Source organism: Lygodium microphyllum, chromosome 10 (assembly GCF_053477565.2).
Source record: "Lygodium microphyllum isolate KBCC chromosome 10, Lygodium_microphyllum_v1.1.10, whole genome shotgun sequence".
Taxonomy (NCBI): domain Eukaryota; kingdom Viridiplantae; phylum Streptophyta; class Polypodiopsida; order Schizaeales; family Lygodiaceae; genus Lygodium; species Lygodium microphyllum.
Window position 1 is genome coordinate 49,792,175 of NC_141144.1, and position 10,338 is coordinate 49,802,512.

A 10,338-nucleotide genomic window follows, 5' to 3' on the forward strand; every position below is an offset into this window, starting at 1 on the left:
CTACCCCTTGACAAAATCAAGGCATGAACTCCATGAGGGGTAGGCTAAGCACAATCTTACAAAGTGATCCAAAGCTAGATGTGAATCAACTGGCCAAATTAGATAGACTAGCTAAGAGAACTATCAAAGAAGTCATCTAAAGTGGTGGTCTGATCATTCTACTTAATCTAAGACAATAAGACCAAAAACTTGTACTAGGCGAGGACTCTTATAGCCTGGTTTACTTGAATTCATATATTTTTCTTGTTTATACATTCTTTATTCTTCAGTACTTACTACTCATATATGTAAAAAGTAGGGAGTTGAGCCTATTGCCCAACGAGAATAGGGCATTGGCCTCAGGTCCAGTCTCAAAATCCAAGAATCTACCAAGCTCTCACAAGGCGATACAAAATTTTTCTTTTTATTCCTACTCACTTTGATTTTTGCTTCAACATCCTTAATTTGTTTTGGCTAAATGACACCCCTAGAAAGACAAGGCATTGGCCCCATGAACCTACGAGGTCTCTGCAAGGTGATGAACATTCACTCTTTTGATTTTTCTTTTCATTCTATTTATCTTCTTATTTGAGGAAAACCCCTTTTATGCATCTCACCAATATAGGTATTTTAGATATATTTATTATTTTCTTCTTTTATTCAGTAGGCTTCCCTACTTGAACCTTTCTTGCAATGCTTTTTCTTTACCCAAAGAATGGTTTAGAGAAAACCTTATTGTTTTAGGTAGCTCAATCTCCAAAGGTGAAACACACTCTTTTCTATATTAAATTTATTTGAGAGGTGTGGCTTATATTGAAATGTTATATTATAAGCTCAAATAGCCACATACAACTTTTTATCCTAGTCATCATTACCCTTGAATATCATCTTAGATAAAATCCCCACAAGCTACTTATTGGTGCTCTCTACTTGCCCATTTACTTGGGGGTTGTAAGCCATGGTCTTATTGTGTTTAGTCTTTACAACTTCCATTCAAAAAATGTATCTTATTGTGTTTAATATTCAGAACTTCCATCAAAGTCTCAATCACTTTATTAAAAAAATGTATCCCATGATCGATCACACACAAGCTCTTTAGGTGGACCAAAACAACAAACAATTTTCTCCAAAATGAAACTACCCATCTCATTCACATTATCCTTTATTAGAATTCAAGCTTCAAACCAATTTATAAAATAGATGGTTGCTACAAATGATATTATGCTTTCATATAGTTGACAAAGCATGTGCATGTCTAACAAAGTCAATGCCCCACTTCTCAAAGGGCAAGGTTACTAGAATGGGTTTTAGCATCTTCTTACAATTTTCCTATTACCTTGTCTTTGATAGATATCAAAATACTTAGCATATGCAAAAGTATCCTAGAAAACCATTTTCCACTAATAAACAACACATAAAGTTTTTTGGACAGTAAGTCATCCAGTAGAATGGCCCCTAGATGCTGAATCATGGCACTCCTCTAAAATGAATGGCACCTCATCAAGCACTACACAATCACAATACACCTCATCCACTCCCTATCTATACAATACATGAACTATAATGGAAAAGCAAAGTGTGTGTTTCTTAATCTTCCTCTTCTCCGATTTACAAAGATTTTTTGCCAAGTTCTCCTTGGATAGATAATGCATAATGGATGCATATCACAATGGGATTGAGGCTATGTCAATCTCATATAGATCCTCACAATCACTAATATCATCCCATTAATCCATAGACTCATCAAAACCCACTAGAAATTTAAAATTTCCATGTAATTTGGTGGCTTACATTGAATCTCATAGTCAAACTCTTGCAAAGAGATTAACCACTTGGCTAGGTGATTAAGGAGTTTAAGCTTCTTCCACAATAAGCGTAGACTCTTAGCCTTGGTGAAAAACACCACCTTCTTATAAAGAATGTAATATCTAAAACACCTAATTTTCAGCTTGCAAAAGCAATTAGATGATAAAGCTGCACCTTCCAAATCTAGGATAGAAAAAAAACTGATATTATGTCTTGTTGTACTTGTAAAGATATAGAAAATCTCACTCCTTTTTGGATCTTTTAACATTGAGCCTAGCATTTTGGATAAATCCATCTTAACATCCTCAAACACCACTACACATGGTTCATTCCATTCAAAAATATGGTTGTGCACCAAGAGATTCTCAAAGGTAATGACCACTTGGCCAATGCATTAATGAATCGACGATAATAGCCCACAGGTGAAACAAAGCTGTGAACCTCCCTAGGAATGGTGGGTGAGCTCATGGCCACAATTATTGTTATTTTATCAGAATTACTAAAAATTCTAGATGCACTTAGAGTATGACCCAACAATAAGCCATTGTCATGCCACTATAGAGACACATTGTGAAAAAACCTCGAGTGCATAATCATTTGGCTTTCTTATTGATCTAGAGAGTCAATGTCATCTTAGTCATTAGTGCTAGTGTCCATAGTGTGGTTAGTTCCAAAATACAAGATTTTTGGATAAGTTTAGCCTATTTTTGATATTTTAGATATCATTTCTTGTAAATATCCTAAAAAGTTGTAGAAAACTTCTAGAATAGCCTCAGATAGTTCCCCCAATGGAAATTCAAAAACAATAGTGGAATCGTACCAAACTAGAACCAAGAACCCCCTACTCTCAACAGGAGCTCTAAATAAGAATCAAAATAGAAGATTCTCTAGATCAACCCAACTACTCTGTAGTGAGAATTAGAAATGCTTCGCAAAACTCTAGTGCAAGTACTCTAGGAGGTGAAAACTTGAAGGAGTGTCTCTCTAGTTTAGTTGCAAGAATTAATAAAGTGTTGATGGATGTGATTATAGAATAGCTATAGATATTGAAGGTGAATACCACCAACATATTGAGTCTTACTAGAGATGGAAGAGATGCCATGTGATCTAATAAATGGTGTGGAAACTACCATCAATAGGGATATTTACCAATTGACTGTACCCTAAAACCAACTATCCTTGCAGCATTCTATTCATATTGTTTAAGGAAGAACCATATAGAGGATATTTGCTCTCTAAAAGAGATGCATGAAAAAAGGAAGAAAGACGAAGAAGCAAGATTCAACTTGTTGGAATCCAAGATGACCACCCAGGATATCAGACCAAACTTAGAGAGTTCCATCTTGATTTCTGATGCAAGAGGCTTTCCTCTCAAAGTTATAGAGGATGACAGTCTGGTAGTGGCCAAAGATTAGAAGTTGAGTGTTACACATGTAGAGAAAAGGAACATATCTCACCAAACTATCTAAACCCTGGAAGGTCCATGGACTACAAACCCTTATGCAATTAATGCAAAGGAGAAGGCCACACTGAAAAAGACTCTCCGAGTCTGGCTCCTGTGAAAGCTACCTTTGATACCCAATAGAAGACCCAAGAATTTGCCTCCAACTTAGTAGAATTCGAAGTTGCCACAATAACACATGCCAAGAAAAGAGAACCCACAGTTCCAAAAGAGAGCGTTCCCTTTGCCAAAATAGTGAAGTACAAATCTTCAAAAGGATAAACAAAATGATACAAAACATAATGGTGCAATACAGAGCATCCAGTACTACAGAAGGATATAGAGCCAATTATAGGGATAGGACCAGAGATCCAAGAGATAGAGGATGTGGAAGTGCCTCTAGTAATAGAAGAACTGCATATGTTGTCATAGCTAGAAGAAAGAGGGAAGATATAAGTAGGAGTTGCTCCATTAGAGGAGAAGCCCATGGATCCTATTAAAGAATATGACTTGTCAAAGACCTAGACACCTTCAAACCAAACCTAACATTCTAACAATTTCTAATGTTGTCTCCTAGCTATCAAAAGAAATTCAAAAGCATAATGACAAGAAGAAAAGGCCTAAGGATTGCTTGTACAATTGCCCCTAAGTTCAATAAGACCCCAAATCCAGTGAAAGAAGTGGATGTGGCTAGCACCTTCTTGGATCCTGGTACCCTAGAGATTGGCATGTGGATTGAAGGATTTTTTATAGCAGATGCATTAATTGATGGAGGTTCATCAGTGAGCATAATGATGGATGTGACAATGAAGGATTTAGGCTTGCAAGGTATACAAGCTACATAGTGGCTTATCAGATTGGTGGACCAAAGTAGACTCTAAGCCTTTGGGAATTCTCCCATATATGTGAAGACAACCCCTATAGGAAGAGACTATTGGCTTACCTATCTAGTGGTAAAACCAAATTCCTATAGGCCTTCATATCCTCTGCTACTACTGGGAAGACCATGGCTTTTTGAAGTAAGGGCATGAATGGATTGGTTCAAAGGAATCTTAACCCTAGGCAATAGAGGACCCAACAAAGTGGTGTTGAAGTTGTATGGCTCACAAAAATGTAATGGATCCACTTCCATTGAAGTCTTAATAGACTCTTCAAATGAAGTAACAGATGGCACATGAAGAGATGAAGAGGCTATCAAACAAATCTTTCCCAAAGAAAACAAAGGCACAGTCTTGACAATGGACACTGTAAGCCAACTCCCAAAAGAAGCAAATTAATTGTGAATGGGTGAATACCTCCTACTGTGCCGGAACCCAAAATGACTTCTGAAATCACCTCTAACAATGAGATAGGGGTATGTACTATTCTCCCTATTACATGGCCGTAGCAGAGACCTAGATAGATGTAGAAGCAGAGATAGAGAATACAACAAAGAATGCATTCCTCTCTTACAGAGCCCCTATAGAGACGAAAACAAAGTCTGAAGAGGATGATGATGATGATAATGCCAAAGAAGATTATAAAAGTGCATTGGAAGGATCCATTCAGCGTGAAGAGGATACAAATGAAGAAGAAGTTCTAGAGGTTACAGAAGCTTAAGATCCCATGCTGCTAGACACAATGAGTTTGATACCCTTTAGAGTAGCTAATGAGTCACAACATATGCAAAATATCCGTAAGAGATGGATTAAGAAGAATAAGCCTTCATTCAGTAGTGGCTCATGTTGCCCTAATCTACCTTCTCAACAAAGGATGATGATAATGCACCATGCCAATAACCACTAGCCCTACATCCCAAATAGAACTTTGGATATTCTTGTTGTGTGACACTCTTGGAGGCATCCTTAGAGAATGAGTCCTCAAGTCAACATATAAATAACCATTCCACCAAACCCAGAACTTCCCTAATACCATTTTACTGTCCCAAGGAGCAAGCAGTGCCATCATTGAAAGAGGATGTTAGTTCTAGTAGTGCATCAGAAGATATCACTCCCTTGAAGGAGTCCGATCTATATTCAAAAGTAGTCCGTGGGACCTTCATCCATGAAGTGGAAGGTGAAAAGCAATTAACGTTCATAGATGCTGATGGTACTAAACATCACTTAAAGGTGGGTATCAATCTTCTAGAAGAGGAGTTGTCGGACTTGCATGACATTCTAAAGGAGAACTTGGACGTGTTTGCATGGTCATATAAAGATCTAAAGGGGAATTACTTAACCCTAATGAAAGCCAAATTGTTGAAACTCCTTGAAGTTGAGTTTATTTATCCAGTGGCCAATAATGAATGGGATTTTTCCATCATAGTACTAACCAAGAAGAATGGAAAGCTACCTACAAAGTGATGCCATATGTGTGGACCTTCAAAAGCTAAATTTCAAGATAAAGAAAGACCATTTTCCTATCCCTTTCACAGACCAACTGTTGGACATGGTGGTTTGACATGAGCTTTATTCCCTCTTGGCCGACAGACTCAATGGGTATAACCAAGTATAGATTGCAAAAGAAGATCAATCCAAAACAACTTCACAACAAAATAGGGAACCCATGCCTACAAAGTGATGGCATTTGGGCTCTATAATGCTCGTGCTACCTTTGGCCACATTTCAAAACCATCTGCATGATTTCATTGAGGTGTATCTAGATTACTTCTATATCTATAGCCTAAATCATAAGCATTGGGAACACCTGGAGTAGTGCTTTTACAAATGTTGAGAGTATGGGATCTCTCTTAACCATGTGTCTTTGGAGTCTCTTTTCAAGAGTTCTTTTGGGCCACATTGTTTGTGCACAAGGGGATAGCAATAGACCCACTAAGATTGAGAAGATTGCAACTCTAACAATTCCAAATAATTGCAAAATAGTTGAGGGGATTCCTTAACTATGTGGGCTATTACAAACGGTTCATTACACACATTGCAACAAAGGCAACCACTTTGTGCATAAGCTCTTGAGGAAAGATGTAGAGTTTACATGGATGGATGATTGTGACAAGGTGTTCAATATTCACTACAAGATATAGACCTTATACCGACGTTTAAAGCGACGAAAATACAAACAAAATTTTTTTCCCCGTCATCGCAAAAATCGTCGTTATTGACGACGCCATAGAAACATCGCTATATGCGTTGCATATAGCGACGCAACCAATAAATTTGTGATGCACATAGTGATGCCAATAGCGACGCGAGCAGAAAATTTACGATGCAAATAGTGACTACAAAATAGTTTCTGCACTACTGTATACAAAGCGCTTGCAAACAAAAAGAATGTATACTGAAATCATAAAACTGATACATGAAATAAATACATGATCGCATAAAATGCGATTGGTACAATCATGACAGGATATCACTAATACATAGAAAATGTATACATAGATCAGGCGACTAAAAAATAAAGGTGTGTGAGCTCCAAGGATCCAAGGGCGAGCTACAAATTCTTGTCCCCTGAAAGCTCATCCCACCGCAAAGGAGCATCGAATGGATTTTGCAGAAAAAGAAACAACACATCAATCCACCATACAATAATGCATTCAAATATCTCATGGTAACTATGGACAAGAAAGATGAGTGACTTACAGGGCCGCCGTGTCTATACAATCGGTCGATCAATGCATTGAGACCATGCCTCTTTGCATATCGAGTCTCAAGGCCTTGCGGATTGCGATTTGTAATGGAGTGCTGCAAAGAAAACAAAATGCTAACTGTTAGAAACATGATTGTCAGTACAAAGAATATTTCAAAAAAACAAACAAGCAAAACAAAAGAGAAACTTACAAAGTCCTCCAAATATGTCCTGTGGCCGCCACTCCCAAGATGATGGACCACTCCGGCCTCGAGTTGTGCCCTCACCATCTCCCGCTGCTGACTCCAATGTCCTGGCGAATCTATAGCCTCCTCCCTCAGCCGGCACCAGTCATCTACATCTAACCACTCGGGCTTTGCAGCCCCACTCTTGATTGCCTTGTGTGCGTTGGATCGTCTATGTGACATGTATGCACGCATGCAATCCATCATCTAGCCCGTAGAGAATCTATCTACTGCGGCTGGCACCAGAAACTCCTCGTGCAAGGATACTACTATGTAGTCCTTGCTCGCCTCCGGTATGTTTTTCCAATGATCTAGGATGTTGTGCCGAAAAACTTGTTGTCACAACTCTCTCATGCGAGCCATCACCCTCCTCCCCTCATCATTCATGATGATGGCTCCTGATCTACTATCAACCAGATATCCATAACCCCTAGGAGTTTGCCTAAGATGGGTCCTCTCCCATCTCCGTCCACGCTCGTGGGTATATCCAGGAGACCTCTCTACATCCAGTGTACCGACAGGGGTAACCTCTCTCGGAGTGGCACACAAAGGGGTGCCACCTATGGCTGTGCAAAAGCCGGAGTAACTGGAGTAGACATCCCCACAGGTGTGACAAATCCTAGAGGTGATGCAGCTCCATCTGAACGACGAGACGGAGACACCACATCTGTGTCTCCACAGCAGCATCCCCCTGATCCCGATGCAGTCCCTTCCTCTGGCCCAAGTTGTGAGCGTCGAGATCGTCTGCTCGAAGCTGAAGCATCTGATTGCGCTGAAGCAGATCTAGTAGAGCACCCTAACGAAGAACTAGACAACTCCTGGTCTACCATCTCTCTGAATCTCGCGAGCTGGTCTGGAGACATGCATGCCATCATGTCCTAAAACTCCTCATCGCTCATCCCTCGACTCATCCTGAAAATGTCACTTGTATAGATAAAAAATGGTGTTAGAATAATCAATTTAAACTATACAAAGCACAGTAATATAAATCCTTTTTTAAAAATCCCTCTTAAAATGCATATCTTATGTACATTTATGACACGATCTAATCAACGAATTGAGTAATATAATTCTCCAAGAATGAAGTATCCTATGGTCCCATGTTAATCTCCTGACATAACTCTACATACACTGGAAGGTCGATAGACATGTCACCACAAAAGAATGAGTCTGCCTCGTTCTCAAAAAATTCTTGGACTCCTGTATTTCCACCATTGTTAGCTGATGCGGGCTCCATGCTTGCGGCAGCCTCCACCCCTTTGTAATATCGACCCCTCTATTTGTATATTATCTTCATCTATGCCTAGAACATCACTTTGATCATATACTCTTGCACTTCGAGGAGTTGAAGATATAACATACCACCATCGAGGTTGTCGAGGGTTTGGATAGAAGATTACATGTTCACAAACACGTACAAAGCGAGTTCAAACCATTGTGACATAAACCATGTAGTATTAAAATTAGCAAGCAAATGACACTATGCACCTGTTCACAATGGGCCGGCAACACAAAGGTGTCGCGGAGATCCGTCTATTTTTTTTCGGAATCTATTTCGAGAAATCCAGATGGACCTCATCGAATTGTTGCTCCAACTCCTCCAAGTACCACTTTAAGCCATTGTACATCGAATAGTATCATGGAGAAGCTACGGTAATCCATCGTAATAATACTTTGCAAGTTCCCAAAATACTCCATCTCATCCACAACCGTGTTCAGATCCATTGCTCGCGTTGCTGGCTCTCTTGCTCAAACCTTGCCATGACACCACAGTCCATTGTGGAGCGCATTTTGTCAATACGCTCCACGTGAAAATGTCATCTGCACAACCACGCTGCACTATATATTTTGTACTGTACATTGAAACACTCAAATTAGATGTCACATATAAAATTTAGATACGACATATTCTAAACCTCTCATCACCTTTGGACTACATCCCCTCGAGAACTCCCACTCCTCCATTGAGACCTCTGTCCCTTCGCTGGATGCTGCGGTCAAGGATCCATGCAACCATCGTGTTGACATAAACCACAGCATCTCCTTCATGCCTTTAGGATATCGAATCGGTCGATGACGCGTACTGCGTTGGAATTCAGCTCGCGCTTCCTCTCGATCTTGCCTTGCAATCTAGTACTTGGCGAGCCACGTCTCCATACAGGCATGGTGCAACATACAAAAGCGATTCACCTTCTCTTCCATTGAGGCATCCATTCTTTTTTCTACCCCATTTCCAACCACCACATCTCCAGTCAGTCTATCATCGTCCTTCAGCGTCCATAGCATTTCATTGTCTGGTTTCACCGTTGGTAGCCATTGTGAGATATGCACTAACGCCTCTGACACCAACCAACCTTCGGCCATGCTACCTTCTGGCCGAGCTCGTTGTCGCACAAAGCCTTCCAGGGTTTTCATGAAGTGCTACAAGAAGAACATCCATCACGTAAGGACAGGTCCAACAATCTCCACTTCGTCCACAAGATGCACAAGAAGGTGGACTTGTATCGTGAGCATGCTAGTGGGTAGGTATTTCTCAAAGAGACAGACTGTCTCCGCTGCTCCCCGCCTCGCGGATTCAATAGAGGACGTTTTAATCTCTTTCTGTGAGATCCATTGCACCAAAGTCGACAACTTGTAAATGGCTCCGTGAATTTCTGGAGTAAGGCATCCTGCGATCGCGATCGATAGGACAAACTGCCACAAATGAGAAAGCATTATGAATAATGGCCACTTTTCAAATTGCAAAATGCCCACGCTAATTACAATCCATTCTGTTCACAAACCTGACGTATCTTTTTTCTCTCTCCTCTCCCTCTCTCATTTCCTTTTCTCTCTTCCTCTCTCTCTCTCATTTCCTCTTCCTCCCTCACCCTCACCCTCTCTTTCTCTCTTTCCTTATTATGTTTAATATTTTTTCTCTCTTTCTTTTCCTATTATGTTTAATGTTTTTTATCTCTCCTCTCCCTCTCTCATTTCCTTTTTGCTCATCCTCTTCGTGTCTCATTTCCTCTCCCTCCTTCTCCCTCTCTCTCTCTTTATCTCTTTCCCTATTATGTTTAATGTTTTTCTCTCTCCTCTCCCTCTCTCATTTCCTTTTCTCTCTTCCTCTCCCTCTCTCATGTCCTCTCTTCCTCACCCTCTCTCATTTCCTCTCCCTCCCTCACCCTCTCCCTCTCTTTCTCTCTTTCCCTATTATGTTTAATGTTTTTTCTCTCTCCTCTCCCTCTCTCATTTCCTTTTCTCTCTTCCTCTCCCTCTCTCATTTCCTCTCCATCCCTCTCCCTCTCTCTCTCCCTCTCTTTC